This window comes from Ambystoma mexicanum, chromosome 5p (assembly GCF_040938575.1).
Source record: "Ambystoma mexicanum isolate Mex_15411 chromosome 5p, UKY_AmexF1_1, whole genome shotgun sequence".
NCBI lineage: Eukaryota > Metazoa > Chordata > Amphibia > Caudata > Ambystomatidae > Ambystoma > Ambystoma mexicanum.
Window position 1 is genome coordinate 406,900,510 of NC_090930.1, and position 15,865 is coordinate 406,916,374.

Below are 15,865 nucleotides of genomic sequence, written 5' to 3' on the forward strand. Positions count from 1 at the left end.
ATCATTAAGTTCTGTTGGTGGAAGGATACTGATCTGGTATTGAGAAAGTAATAACTTGTCGTTAATCCTTTATCATGAACAATACTTGTATAAAGTGCTGAAAAATCCAGTGTGACTAAACAATAGTTTTCTTCCCATTGTATTAGTTCCAATTGCTGAATCACATGCTTGGTGTCCTGGATGTATGATGATAACCCTGCAGCTAGAGGTTGAAGCTGTCTGTCTATATAATGAGATAATGGTTCAGTTGGTTCAGTTAGTGATCCTATACTATTGATGATAGGTCTGCAGGATGGTAGAAGGGGACTCGCCAACAGCTGTTTAAGGCTGAATACATTCAACATGCATTTCAATAGCCACATTGACAAAATATATGCATGAAAAGAAAGAAAAATTAAAAGCAAAAACTAAAAATAATAGCGTGTCATATTTCCCAGGTATACATTCATCATCAAAACAATAGAATATGGGGTTCCCCATATATCATGAACTGTTTGCTCCCAATGGTATCATCAGCTCCACCATTTAAATCAAAGGCAGCATTCCCATCAGTGTCATATCCTTTTGTCCATTATTACACATACTAATATTAATCATAATGCTCACATCAGGAAATTCAGTGTATCCAAGGGGGTTTGTCATCTGATGCACAAAATAACACTAGTACAAGGGCATTCCAGGCCTTTATATTATCAGTGGCCCCTGGAAGTTCCCTCTGTAGGCCTCTATACCATTCTGCGGTCTCAACCATGGGCCACCTCTGCATATCCTCTCCCAAGATGAAAACAGTGGGCTAGCTTTCTTCTTCTAAAACATGGCTATTGTACGTTTGGCCAATATACAGGCCAGGTCCATTAGCTTCACTTCGCGAGCAGTCTTCTTTGGTCTGGGGTACATACCCAGCAAACATTTGTCAGGGATCCATTTAAATCTGGATGCACCAGCCTTCTCCACTGCCTGGGTAATCAACCTCCAAAAATGTTGACTCATTGGCATCTCCACATCATATGTAAAAGGTTCACCGTATCAGTTCCACACAATAGACAGTTAGGGGATGCCTGCATATTGAATTTCGACAATCTATGCAATGTCATAGATGTCCGGTGCAGCATATTTAGCTTCACTAATCTATGTCTAGCATTTCTAGAGACCCTCTTCACATATATCAATGCAATATTTTTTAAAACCCTTGCCTCACACATAAATGCCTCCATGAACTCGCCCCCCCATACTTGGTTCAAAGAATCATCAAGCACATCGCTACCAGACCTTTGAGGAAGGGATACTCCAAAACGATTCTCATGACCAAGACGTGAAAAGTCAGCGCTGGGAGCTCTAGTTTCCCTACCTTGGCAGCCACCCATTGGAATGCACTCCCCACCGACTTGAGAATGATTGAGTCCCACCAAGCATTCCGCAAAGCAATCAAAAACAAGCTTTTTGTCTGATTCCATACTGATTATGATCACTATGTAGTTTGCCACACTGTATTATTTTTCTATGTGTAACTCTGATCACCTCTTGTAACTCCTATTAGACATGATTGAATGTAGATTGTACCTGTAACTAAGAGACTTTCGGGTCGCCATTTACCTACTACTCTAAATTGTCTTACAAAATGCCTGTAACAGTGCCCCGATGCCTCCGGGCTGCAAGTGCGCTATACAAATGCAAATAAATAAATAAATAAATAAAATTGCATTCCTCAGCGTCAATACTCCGGTGTAGGTCAGCTGCCTATATCTGTTTTACCCGGACCAGTTTGTCGCACATGCCAGCCAGTAATCTGCCATATTTCCTCAACACTCACTTCCAACCATCCTCTGGCTCACACATCAATGAAATTGTTTAATCTTTTTCAGACTCAACAGGTAATCTCTGCCAATTTCCTCTAGCAATTTCTTTCAATCTCATGGAAGTCCATTAACATTCCGTCTTTGAAAACAACCTCCCACGTGGCAAGTCCCATAGCTCCCCACATCGTAATGTTTTGAAGAACACCTTTGTTCCTGCTTATAATCACTGACAGTGATACATGTGGACTGTATGGATCTCGTATTGCAAGTAACCTCAACATTCTACCACAAATCCCGCTGTCAAGCATTAGCAGAGCAGGTATACATTGTAAGCAGTTCTCCAACACCCATAAGGCCTCTTTTAACATACCGGTCTAATGTCTGCCTGCATCAAGTCTGTGTCTAATGTCATCTCATCTGACAGCCACCATGTCAGATGCATTTGGGCTGCTAGGTAATATAATTCAAACCAAGGGAGTTGCACGCCACCTTTCCCAAAACTTCTACACACAGTTGTCATCGCTATCTTATGTCTCCCTGGTCCTCAGAGGAACACTTTGATCGTGGAATCCATTTTCATTTTTAAATCTCTAGGAACATTGAACTATTTGATGTACATTTGTAGGGCACCTATATACATGTGGCATATATTAATCCCCAGATACTGAAAAGAATCTGTAACCCACCTGATACCCAGCATCGGTAAGTCTTCAGCAACTTTTACACGTAACGCGGCCAATGAGAATATACATGATTCATCTCTATTCACCGAAATACACAGAAGCTCAGCAAAATGATCTAATACTTCTATAACAAGTGGTAAATTGTGGGCAGGTTCTTGTAAGTGTATAAGCATGTAATTTTCATACAGAGATATAAAATGGCTTGTCCCAGTGCCCCTCCGTAACTCCAATGGTGCTGATATATATCTGCTGTTTTGACTCAAGCCATACTTTCGCTGTATAATAATCATACCTATCTTAAGAACCCCTCACCTATCCCAAATTTATGTAGGGCAACATGCATCCATGTCCAAAACACGGAATCAAAAGCCTTTATCGCATCTAGAGAGACCACTGCATACTCAGCAGGTTATGAGTCCTATCAATAACATAGTGGAGCCTCCTCAGATTCAGGGGAGTATTTCTACCTGGCATGAATCCTGTCTGATCCCGATGTATGATTGAACCAATCACCTGTCACAACCTCCCAGCCAGAAGAGCAGTCAAAATGTGGACATCTTGGTTCAGCATTGATAAAGACCTATACGATTCACAAAGGTGTACTTGTTTCTTGGGCTAGAGGACAATTACGGATTCACGCATGCTTGTAGGCAATCCACCTGCCCCCTTTCATATGCCTCTTCAAAAGCTTTCATACATTTTTGAACCCAAGAGATTCCCAAAGGCTTTGTAAATGTTGATGAAGCCCATATCCTAACCCCCGGCGTTCTCCCAGTTTTCAAAGAAATTCTTACCGTAATGAGTTTTGCCTCCGTCAGAGGTGCATCCAACATCTTTGACTGCTCTGGCAATAGCTTAGGCAATGCAATTTGAAACAATGTAAAACCAATCTCCTCCATCTCTACATCGCCTGCCTTTCCATATAGTTAGCTATGGCATCTACTAAAGGTTCCATTAATCTCACTCTGGGCCCTCCTAGTTTCACCACACACATTCAAAATAGAAGTAATCACATGGGGAGGGTTTTCTCTATAGCATAGCAATTCCAACAATCTACCCGTTTTGTCTCCTTCACTGTGCATCATCCTCATGTAAACACTAAAGTCAAACTTCCGAAGTCTTTCCCACGCACCAGTACATTGTTGTCTGAGGGCTGCTAGGTTACATTCTTTAAATTCACTCAAATCGGATGTGCCCTTCAATATTCTAATATTTGTTTCAATCACCTCCAGTTCTTTCATCAGAGATTTCCTGATACCTCCCTCCTTGTTTGCCCTCTCACTACCACTTTAAAGATTTCCCAGACAGTACCCCATGTTTCAACGCTCCCTTCGTTGTGCTAAAGAAACTCAATGATTCTACCATCTAGGTAGTCTCTAAATCCCCTCGTCAGCCATGATTGCAACCTGAATACACCACGTCGGTACAGGAGGTATAGTCCCTCTCATATTCCATGTGGCCAGTAATGGCAAATGATCAGATATTGATCTACCCATATATTCTGCATCAATGAACTCATATGCATGTTCCATCCCAGTTAATAAATAATCAATACGGTATACACTTTAGGATGACCAGAGTAATACAAATATCCCAGAGAGTCCACATTGTTAGCCCTCCAAACATCTACTAAGAATACATCTTTCAGTATTTTGGGAGTTATAGCTGATGCAGAAGGCGTCATATGTGTATTATCTGACCTGTGTAGCTAGGCATTCAATGTACAGTTAAGATCATCTCCCAGATCCAAAATGCATCACATGCATGTGACAGTCTGCCATATATTCAGAGGAGGAAACCCGAAGTCGCATGATTAGGCGAATACGTATTAACAATACGCATCTCTCTATTCTCAATATTTACGCACTAACACCAGTCTACCATCATCATCTGAATACACATCTATTAGCTTAAATGGGACAGATTCAGCAATACAAAGAAGGACACCTCTGGCATATGCAGATTAATGAGAAACCACTCCACCCCATTTCGCTATGACAATGTTCTGCTTAGCTTCCATAAGGTGTGTTTCTTACAACAATGCAATCTCTACATTTTTCCTATGTAAATATGAATGCACTCTACTACGCTTGTGAAAACTATTCAGCCCATGGACATTCCACGTTATAATGTTAATGCATGCTGTTGATTGCTTATACACTCAGACTCCATTCACGCCGACCCATCATACTCCAGATACCCAATTTATTAGGTTTACATATCCTGCGAGAGGAATATGAAGATTGCAGGTGATCCCCCAGGAAAACCACAGTCCCACTATTCAGCCCATAGCATTGAAGCAGTATACCTATCCTAAGAAAGCTAGTTCCATTGTATGTAGGCAAGCTGTATAAACTAGGAAAACACAACACACAGATAACCAACATGCTCAATGGTGCATTATCATTCGAGTCAACCTGCCATTTCCATCTAGTATAGAACAGAAGGCCTAAACTAGATGGAAGGAGAGGTGAGCCTGCTACGCAATATTCTTCCTAGGACCTTACAGGCAAGATCCCCCCGTTGGGACAAGGACTTCCGTTCCGATAGGGAACTCCTTTTCCACTTCACTCACAGATATATCAAGAGCCAACCTGATGACATCACCCCTGAAGAAACCTCTTACATTTGTTGTTGTGATGTGTCAACAGAAGACAAATACCTGTCTGGTACTGAGATGAATCAAGTCTCAGGAGTAATGAACAATAACGACCTTCTAAGTATTGAGACGAAGAAACTGAAAGGGACCATAACTATTATGACTCAGAGACAAAGAAAAGATTCTGAGGAAAAGCTGGGGAAGCCCTATAGCAGCATTATAAAAGTAGGATGGACAAGAGAGTGTTAGAGAGAAACCCAGGAGTTTCAAACCAGCTGGAGTAGGGAAGCAGGTAACCCCGCAAAGAACACTGCTTTGCATGTCGGTGGGCAGCCAAGAGGAACAATCATTCCAATTAGTCTGTGGGAGAGACAGACTAACAAACCATTGCTCAGAAGAGATTCGAAAGAGCGACATTCAAGGAACCATGACAGAAGGAGGTCAGTACCTTGGAGTGCCCGAGTTGCATTGAAGCTGGAGAGGGAGACCTGTGGAGTAGTATCCTGTTTTGAGAAGCCCCAGGATGGGGATGTGAAAAGAAAGTGGTGGCCAGGAGGGCAAGCAGGAGAAACCCCCTTTCCACGCTGATACCACGCTGGAAGAAGGATACCACAGCACAATTACTGAAGGAAAGGTACAGAAGAGAGTCATCCTGACAAGACACAGAGAGCTGAGGAGAGTGAACGCTGACCTGTTGATGCAACCCTATTAAGGTGAAGGTAACGGGGAAAGTGGGAGATTGGAGAAAACAGCACATGTAACGGGTGGCCTGACTATGCTCATATTAGTTCAGAAAATGAATATAACGATTCAGGCAACCAGCCTACTCATCCCAGTGAAGGGCAAAACCATAAGAAAAGTGAGAGACACTCAGGAAAACAGCCTACTCGTCCCAGTGAAGGATGAACCCATAAGAAGTGTAAGAGACATTCAGGCAACCAGCCTACTCGTCCCAATGAAGGACAAAACCATGAGAACAGTGAGAGATTTTCAGGCAATCAGCCTACTCGTCCCAGTGAAGAATCATATGATATGATATGATATGGCATTTATAACGAACCTATACACAAGTGTTTCAAGGCGCGATGAGACAAGGGAGGGGAACAAGGGGAACATACAATGATCCTACTAGGCCAGGCATCATTCAGATCGCGCAAGTGCGTGGGAAGGGAGGAAGGAAAGTGCAGTGCATGGGAATAGATAATAACAATAAGTAAAATAGCAGCCAGCACATGGCAAGTCCATGGGTAAGTGCGGACATCAGCTATCAAGGTCTGGTAGGGGGACTGTAGGGATGCAGAACAGTCCCAATATAATACAAAGGGTGAGAATCAGTCAGGGTCTCAGCCTGCTTGTCCCAGTGAACGGCCAAATTATAAGAAGAGTGAAACTGGACACTGGGTACATTATACAGTTCCCAGTGAGGAGAAAAGTAAACAGAAGCTAATGATAAGTGAGACAAAAGGAGATAAACATTGTGAAACTGATATCAGAAGGAGAAAGATTACCCACTACAATTAGGAAGACTAGAGTGGAAGACAATTTAGGCATTAAGACACCTAGAGCGAGGACTTTCAGAAACCAGGGAAAAACAAATAAACGGAAGTGGAAAAGTCCCACGAGAGAATTGTAATGAACTGATAAAAGGAATAGCTAGACGTTACTAGAAGATCCTGTGCTATCAAGGAATAGCTGGAAAACATCCCAGGAGAAGGGATTGATTCTCCTGCTCTTTAGTTATGTAGTATAAGTGGTCGGGTCAGCATAGACTCGTTTTTGGACAGCGCACAGACTTTTTTTTATTGTTTGGCGGATAAATCAACCTTTCAATACATTTCAACATAAAAGTAACTTATACATATACAGTCAATTAATAAAGAAATAATTTGTCCTTCAGAAATACATAAAACGATCCAAAATACATTATATAAAATTATGTCAATTGGGAAAAAAAAGAAGTTTTTTCATTCAAAAATTCATAAAATATAAAAATTAAAATACATTATATCGACTTGTGTCATTTTATAAATCTACATAAAAGCTTTTTTTTTATAGCAAGAAGCTAGAAAATGAAAAATAAAACAAATATAGTTATATACAAGATAATTAGAAGTGAAAAATAAAGGAAGGAAAAAGGAACAAACAATGATAGTACATTCGCTATGATCAAATCTGTTATAGTCAATTACTTTTCCACAATTTTCTACAAAAGCTCTTTAGTCGCCAGATTTAGATCCGCCATTAAATTCGCGATTGCATATCTCAAAGATTTGTACCTCATATGAAATATCAGTAGCCAGGCTTCTTGCATGTCCATGTTGACATACATTTCAAGACATTTCCGGAAGTGTCTGCTCCTTTGATCAACTAGTTCTGGACATTCAACTACAATGTGTTTCAGGGTCTCATTTGATTTTTTACAATATCGACACAAGATATTTTCCACTTTTCTTTTTTTTTTTGATAACATGTTTTATTGTCTTTTCGTGTTACAATACAATAACATATAAACTTACAAACATAAAACTGTGCATACATGTGGTAGAGCTACATGAGGGACCTCTGCCTATATGCGGGCCAATGTAGAAACACAAGTGAGGTTAGGAATACAGTAGATATTGACCATATCAAGTGTCCATTGACATTCCACGTTCAGTTCTTACAGGTGACCAAAGGATTTAATGACCTATCTATTATGCCCAGAGGCGGTGAGGATGTTAAACCACAAGCTGGATTATTTCAAATTGTACCGGTGTCACAACATCTCTTCCCACTTTCCCCATACTTTGTCTGCTTTGCCCGGGCACCCTCTTGCTTGGTAAACCCGTTGTTCCATTGGGATAATTGCGTCTATGTCTGATTTCCATTGTTCATACTGTGGAGTGATCTCAGAACCCTATAGTTGCGCTACGCTTTGTTTACCTATGCCGGCGGATGTTGAGACTAATAGCTTTTCAAAGCGTGATAGGTCCTGTTCCGTATCAATACCCAGTAGAAGGAGTTTGGGGTCAGTGGGGATAGGTCGGCCTAAGACTCTGGCGAGTCTATCACAGCAGCTACGCCAGAAGTGTTGTACTTGTGTACATTGCCACAGAATGTGATAGAATGTCCCTTCTTCTTGCTTGCAACGTAAGCATTTTGGATCAGATGTTTTGCCCCACTTGTATAGCGCCACTCGAGGGTAGTATATTCTGTGGAGTATTTTCAGCTGAATGAGTCTGATTCTTGCTGAGATCGCCGTTTCCCTGGCGTACATCAGGGTCTCAATCCAGTCTTCGGGTAGAATCGGGCCCACGTCCCATTCCCATTTGAGTTTCAGGCTCGAGAGCTCTCTTGTGACAAAGGAGGAGATGGCGTTATACATGGTGGATGTGACCCTGGCTTTCACACTGTCGGGAACTATATTTCTCTCCATGGGCGTGCACTCTGGCATTTCCAGTAAGCGGGTTCTCTGTTCCATTAGTGCATGGTGTAGTTGATTATAGTGGAAACTTTCAGTGGCAGGGAGACTGTGTGTGGACGAGATTTCGACAAACGGGATTATTTGATTATTTGCATATACCTGCTCGATGGTATGAATACCAGCTGTTACCCAAGCCGACCATTTAGGGAGATTGTCGAGACCTGCAAGATGGATGTTGTTCCAGATGGGCTGGACCAGGGTGAGTATGTTGTCCCAACCTATGTACTTATGAGTATCTCTCCATATTTGGGCTGCGTGGGCTGTGATCGTGCCCTTAGGATGACGATTCACACTAGTGTAATAGGCTTTCAATTGGGGTCATATCATGACGGGCAGCAATCTCAGCCTGTATGTGGGGGAGCTTTGGGTCTCCGTGCAGAATGTCATTTGTTGTCACCATCTATGACGCCCAGTAGTAGCCCTGGATATTCGGTAGCCTTATTCCTCCCTCCTAGACCGAGCATTGGAGGGTTTTAAGCGCTATTCTCGGGTGTTTCCCTGCCCATAGGAGCCTACGTGTTATTCTGTCTATTGTGTGGAAATATACAACGGGAATACTGAGGGGGCATTCTGGAGGATATAGAGGAATCGGGGCAGGGCCAGCATTTTGAAGAGTGCCGCTCTGCCTAACAGCGTCAATGGCAGGGATGCCCAGTGAGCTACATCTTGCGAGTATCGTTTGTTCAGGCGGTGTAAGTTTTCGGTTACACAGTTGTCAAGTCTGTTTTCTATTTGGACTCCAAGGTATCGGAACTGTGTGGTTTCAGTACAGTATGGGGAGCCGGAAGGCAGAATGCAGTTTATCTCCTTTACCGGATAGAACACCGATTTCACCCAATTCACTCTTAGTCCACTAAAGACCCCATAATCCACCAGTAATTGAGTTACTATAGGGCCGGAGACCGCCGGGTCCCCCAGATAAACTAGAAGGTCTTCGGCATACAGGGACACCCTGTCCTCCCACTCTGAGTTCCAGCAGAAGCCGCGCCACGTGGGTGAGCTCCGTAGGATGGCTGCTAGCGGTTCTATTATTAATGCAAACAGCATAGCCGAAAGCGGACAGCCTTGCCTGGTACCCTTACCCAATGGGAATATATACGCGAATGCCAGCCGTTTACCCTTACCTCTGCTAGTGGGCAATTATAAAGGAGTTGGACCCATTTTATAAAGGAATCACCAAATTGCATCTTCCTCATGTTCGCCCATAGAGCATCCCAATAGACAGTGTCGAAGGCCTTTTCGAAGTCTATGGGCAGTAATGCTAGTGATTGTTGTAGCACGGGTGCTCGTTCTAATGCCAGATGGAGTCTGTGAATATTCATTCTCGTCGACCTTTGGGGCATGAAGCCACACTGGTCTGGGTGTATCAGTGTTGTGTTGACTGCTTGGAGTCTATTTGCTAACACTTTGGCCAAGATTTTGGGTTCACTATTGATTAGGGATATGGGTCTATATGAGCTGCACTCATCAGGGGGTTTGCCTTCCTTGGGGATCACTATTATGGTGGCCTTACCGAGGTCCGGTGGGAGCCTACCTTTGGTTAAGGAGTGCTCGAACATGTTGAGCATATGCGTGGATATGTCCAGGTGGTTCAGCTTCTTCCAGATATAGATCGGGAACCCGTTGGGTCCTGGCATCTTGCCCGTTTGTAGCTGGGAGATGGCTGCAGATATTTCATCCACTGTATTTTTGGTGGCTAACATGGTGACCTGTTCCATGGTAAGTATTGGGAGATCAATGTTGTCGAGCGTGTCATTGGCTGGTGTGGTGGCCGGGTGCTTGTATAGATTTTCATAGAAGTCTGCAAATCGCTCTGCTATCTCTGCATCAGTGGAGACTGGTTCTGCGTCTGCTGCCTTAATATATTTCACCTTTCGGTGCCCCTCTTCTCATCTCTCCAGCCAAGCGAGCATTTTCCCAGCTTTTTCTCCCGTTTCATAAAGGCATGCTCTCATGGTGTGGTGTGCCTTTTGCGCACAGTCAAGCGATATGTTATGGAGTTTCTTTTGCGCTAGTGTTAACGCTCGATTCGTCTCCGGGGTATCGTTGGTGTTGTGCTCTACCTCCCTGGTCACCACCTCTTCTTCAGCAGATTTAATCTGTTCACAGTGTGCTTTTTTCTTTGCTGATGTCCATGAAATTATGTTGCCCCTCAGGACTGTTTTGTAGGCTTCCCATAGCGTGATAGGGTCCTCGACCGATCCTGTATTTAGCTCATAGTAATTGGAAGTGGCTGTCTCTATCTTCTCCTGTAGCTCTGGGAACCCTTAATAGTAGGTGTCCAGTTGCCATGTAGGTGGGGGGCACGGTCTCTCTGTTTATATTTTCCACTTTTGAAGGATACCATCTTCCCAGTATCTCTTTTGTACAGGATATATTCAACCTGAGCCACATGAGCTCTTCGCTTGGCATTCAGCGATTTTATTAAGTATTCCTCTGGTAAACGATACCGTTTTAACAAGAAAGGGTTTGTACTGAAGTCTTTATACTTCAGACACCTTTCTCTGGTCTTAATTAGTCAATTCCCAGAGTTTGGTTTTAGCTTTCATGGGATTAGATATTCGTAAATCTTTAGTGATGTTTTCTTCGTGGAGATATTCATGGACTTTCAGTTTCCATGAGCGAATACATTTATCATTGGACTTTTGCACATAATCCGCTAGGGCTATTAAGAGCCCGTTATCATTGTCCCCTGAAACACATTTGCGAAAGAAAGTGCACATTATCCGCTTGTAGTTGTCATGAAGAGAAATGAGACCTAGCTCATGTCTAATAAGGGCAATGGGAGTTGCAGAAGGCAAATTTAGGATAACTTTCCAGAATTTACCTTCCTTAACATCCCAAAAGGAGTCAGATTTCCATCTCTTTGACTCAGTGCCATACAATAAAATAGTAACAGTTTTCTGTTTATAGTAACTCAAAAGAGGAGTAATAGAAAATGTACAATATCTTGTACGTATTATACGTACTTGTGCTATACACGTGTTCAATTTATACTTCAAGGATATTTCATATGGTAGGTCTGAGTGATTATTGCTTACACTAACCCCCAAGTAGGTGTAGGAAGGAACTACTTGCAAATCTATCCCATCTAATTGCCATTTTACCTTTTTATTACAATATTTTAGTGGACCCAATTGGACTATCTGAGTTTTCTTCTCATTTATAGAGAGCATATTGTTCTTGGCATATTCACCAAGTGCTTTTAACATCCTGTGGAGGCCTACCAAAGTCTTTGAAATGAGGACAAGGTCATCTGCATAAAGGATCCATTTGAGCATGTGGTTTCCAAGTTTTGGAGAGTCTGTTGCCACACCCATAAATCTCAAGCCCAAATCATGGATGAAAAAGTTGAAAAGGGCAGAAGCAAGGATACACCCTTGCTTCAGCCCTCCAGATGTTTTTATAGGAATGGATAAAACACCCTCAGAATTCATCCTGATCTGGACAGTAGTCTGATCGTGAAATTGGATCAACCACTTCAATATTTCCCATGGACAGCTGTGCTTCATTAGTTTCTTAAAAAGTACTTCCCTGGGTACCGAGTCAAATGCGGTCCTGAAGTCTACGAAAGCCATGTAGATTGATTGGTTATATTGCTGGTTTGCGGCTATTATTGAATTTATGACTAGGAGATTAATACTAGTGTTGTGCAGCAAAAGGGCACCTGCCCCTTTAAGGGAAAAGGGAAAACAGGAATGGGAGAGGGAGTGGCGGGAGGAAGGGAGGGAAAAGGGAAAGCAAAAGCAGTTTGGAGAAGAATAAAGGAGGATAAAGACATGCCCAGTGTCCGCTCCTTTTGTGTAAGTGGGCCTAGGTCAAGAGTAACAACTGGTGACGAGACGAGATTGTTTAACCACGCTGCCGTCCCGCGAGGACGAGACAGGTGTTTCCAGTTGCGGCAAGGAGGACCGTGGACGTGGAACGTCGGATGAGGAGCACGCTGCCCGATGACGGAAGGAGGCCCAGCGGAGCTGCAGGTGAAGGAGGCCCAGAGGAGCTACTGAGGAGCCCAGAAGAGGAGACAGGAGGAAGAAGAGACCTAAACAGCACAGGGAGGAGGAGAAGCCCAGCAGTGCAGAGAGGAAGCCCAGCAGAACCACCAGTGAGCAGAGGAGACGGGAAGGAGACCCGAACAGCACAGGGAGGAGGAGAAGCCCAGCGGTACAGAGAGGAAGCCCAGCAAAGCCCGGCGAGGAGGACCCGACCACAGGAACCAGGTGGTGCCAGCGTGGACGAGAAAGAAGCCAACAGAGTGGAGGACGCACAATGACACGGCAGGTGACGAGGACCAACGCAGCAGGAAAGGAGAAGAACACCACGTGGTGCGCAGCTTCAAACAGCCTCATGAAGGTACAGAGACAAAAGGGCGGGCATGGTAACAGTGAAAACACAAACAAGACCACTTGAAAGCGAGGATTTATAAATTAAACATTGAAATAATAGTGAAAGAACCATGTGAAAGAGAGGACTATATGAAAGGTGAAGAGAAAGCCACTTGAAAGCGAGGATCTATAAAATAAACATTGAAAAATTTGTGAAAAGGCCACTTGAAAGCGAGGATTATATGAAGGGTGAAGAGAAAGCCACTTGAAAGCGAGGATCTATAAAATAAACATTGAAAAATGTGTGAAAAGGCCACTCGAAAGCAAGGATTATATGAAGGGTGAAGAGAAAGCCACTTGAAAGCGAGGAATGGTCATGAGAAAGACATTGCCAAAGACATACCACTAGAACACGAGGATCACGCACAAAATACCAGTGCGTCAGAGGCCCACGAACACAACACAACCAACGGCTACAAGCCACACACATGGGATAACCAAGACAGTCAGTCAGCCGCCACGCCACAGAGATGGCAAATGCCACCCCGTGCCATACTCACGCAAACCCAGAAACTATGAGGAAGTCAGCTCAACCCGCCCAAATCCAGAAATGTCACAATCAGGAAGTGCTACAGCAGATGGTGCCACACCACCCACACCTGGGGTGGCCCCCACAAACCCCATATCATTCTTATGCTGCCCAAATCCTTTCCCACTGGAACCCCAAGAAAACCAAGGCCAGCCATGGCAGGAATGGATGGATGAATTCAAGGAATTCATGAGAGCCGTGGGAAACCAAGATGCGGCAAATAAGCTAGATATCTCCACCAATCTAGTAGGAAAGGGCATCAAGAGTGTCATTAAGACGATCCCGACCATGGAGAGAACAAGGTACCAGCAACTCATCGACGCCATCAATGGCTGCCTAGTAGTCATACCAAAAAGAGACTACGAACGATGCACCTTCAACCAGTGCACCCAAGCACCCCACGAGACAATAGGACAATTAATTCTATGCCTCCAAAGGAAGATAACATACTGCAACTTCGCAAATTTCAATGATGACAAAGCCATCCAGCTAAGGGTAATAGAATAGTGTCTGTCCTCCCAATTCCAGAAACACCTACTCAACAAGCCCCTCCCCCTGCAAGAGATAGCGGAACTAGCAAAGGTGTATGAACGCGTCAATGTCCAAGCCACAAACATTGAAAACCCAAAGAAACTGGACACGGTGGCAGCCATCTCCACTGTAAGAGATTTTGTTCTATTGGGGTAAATTCGGGGTTTGTCTGTATTTTCTTACCGTAAAAATATTGGCAGTAATTTGGTGATAAATTAGTCTGGCATTTATATTGGGTTTGGTATCACAATATTTCAGTGACCATACCTTGTTAGCTTATATTGGTGGTAATTTTAGTGGTATCTTGTTTTGCTGTATTTATACCTGCGGTATAGCGGTGAGCATGGTTTTCTTTTTATACTATAACCCCATCATAAAACAAACCTTTCCTTTCGATTAGAATACCCCATAGTTGACTGTAGAGAGCTCCAGACCTATGCACTTTATAAGAACCCAATGATTTTATTTAGAGTGCCACCTATAGTTTGTGGCTGGTATCACTGGCTTATATACATCCAGTGATCTACATACCATAAAACATCAATGGCTTATTTACATCCTGTAATCTATGTATCAGATCCTTTCCATTGGCAAATGCACTACTGCACTGATATGAACCTCCCTTTTATATATCACCTATGTAAAATAATTCACAGATGCATAAATGACACAAAATCCCATTTGTTTTCATAGACACTTATTATATTGAATCTCATTTACATGTCATCAAGTCTTACCATGGTTTTTTACAGCACAATCTGGAATACAAAAGAAAACAGAACAGAACAAGCAGGTCTATTTAAAACATAGATTAATGTTCCTACATTCTGAAAAGGACAAAAAATAAACATGCTATGACTTCCCGACTTCCCTGCACTGTAATAAACCTCAACCACTCATACAGCATTTCACTTGGTCCTCACTTAGCACATTTCTTACCAAGATTGGTATTTCTTTGAAGTTCCCAGCGCAACCTTGCTATATTCGCAAATGTAGACCCAGTGTCAACGCGAAATGCTCCTGTAATCTTGTGTGGGGAGCACTAGCGAGATATCTCTCACAGCCAGTGCTCTGACCCCTTGTAACTCCGTCAGTCTTCTCAGCCCAGCATGAACGAACTGCTCTCTTCATTTCTTGTTCTCAAGAAAGCTCCTATCCTTCCCCTTTTTACGTGGATTGTCTGCCTATAATTTCCCCCAATCAGGTTAACAAGAATGTGTACTGTATCAACCCTCATGTTCAGAACAATGAAGGCTTTAGGCCTCCCTGTATTAATGTTTCATTCTGTTTCCTGCTTGCTGCCACAAGCTGCTCAACAAGCTGAAGAAAATGCCAGTGTGTATTTAAAAATGAATCACAGCAGTGTCACCAAAACATGGATTTTACCTCATTTTGCATAGAAGACTGCATTTTAATGTATATAAATTAGAATTAGTATTTTAGTAGTGTTAAATAATGTTAGTCAGTTATGTATATTCTAATGTAGTTTCCATGTATGAAGCATCCCAAAAAAACAAAATACGTGTTCTGAATATCTTCAATTTCAAATTGGGCTTGGCTGTGTTGTAAATCCTGTAGTTTGCCTACTACCAAAACATTTTTATACAAATGGCAAAATACCACTACATACTGGCAATAAAGAAATATTATACAAATGGCAAAATACCACTACATGCTAGAAATAAAAAATAATGCCATTACATTTTGATAAAATGCTATACATGTCCTTACACCACACACCAGCAATGGCCACCTCACCACTTTGGCACCTCGCCTCGACAAGACTTCTGGAACCAGACACGTCGAGCTCAACCAGAGAGACAATATTATCACTGCAGGTTTGAGTTCCCCCACAAAGGACAGTGCCCGGCAATCGGCA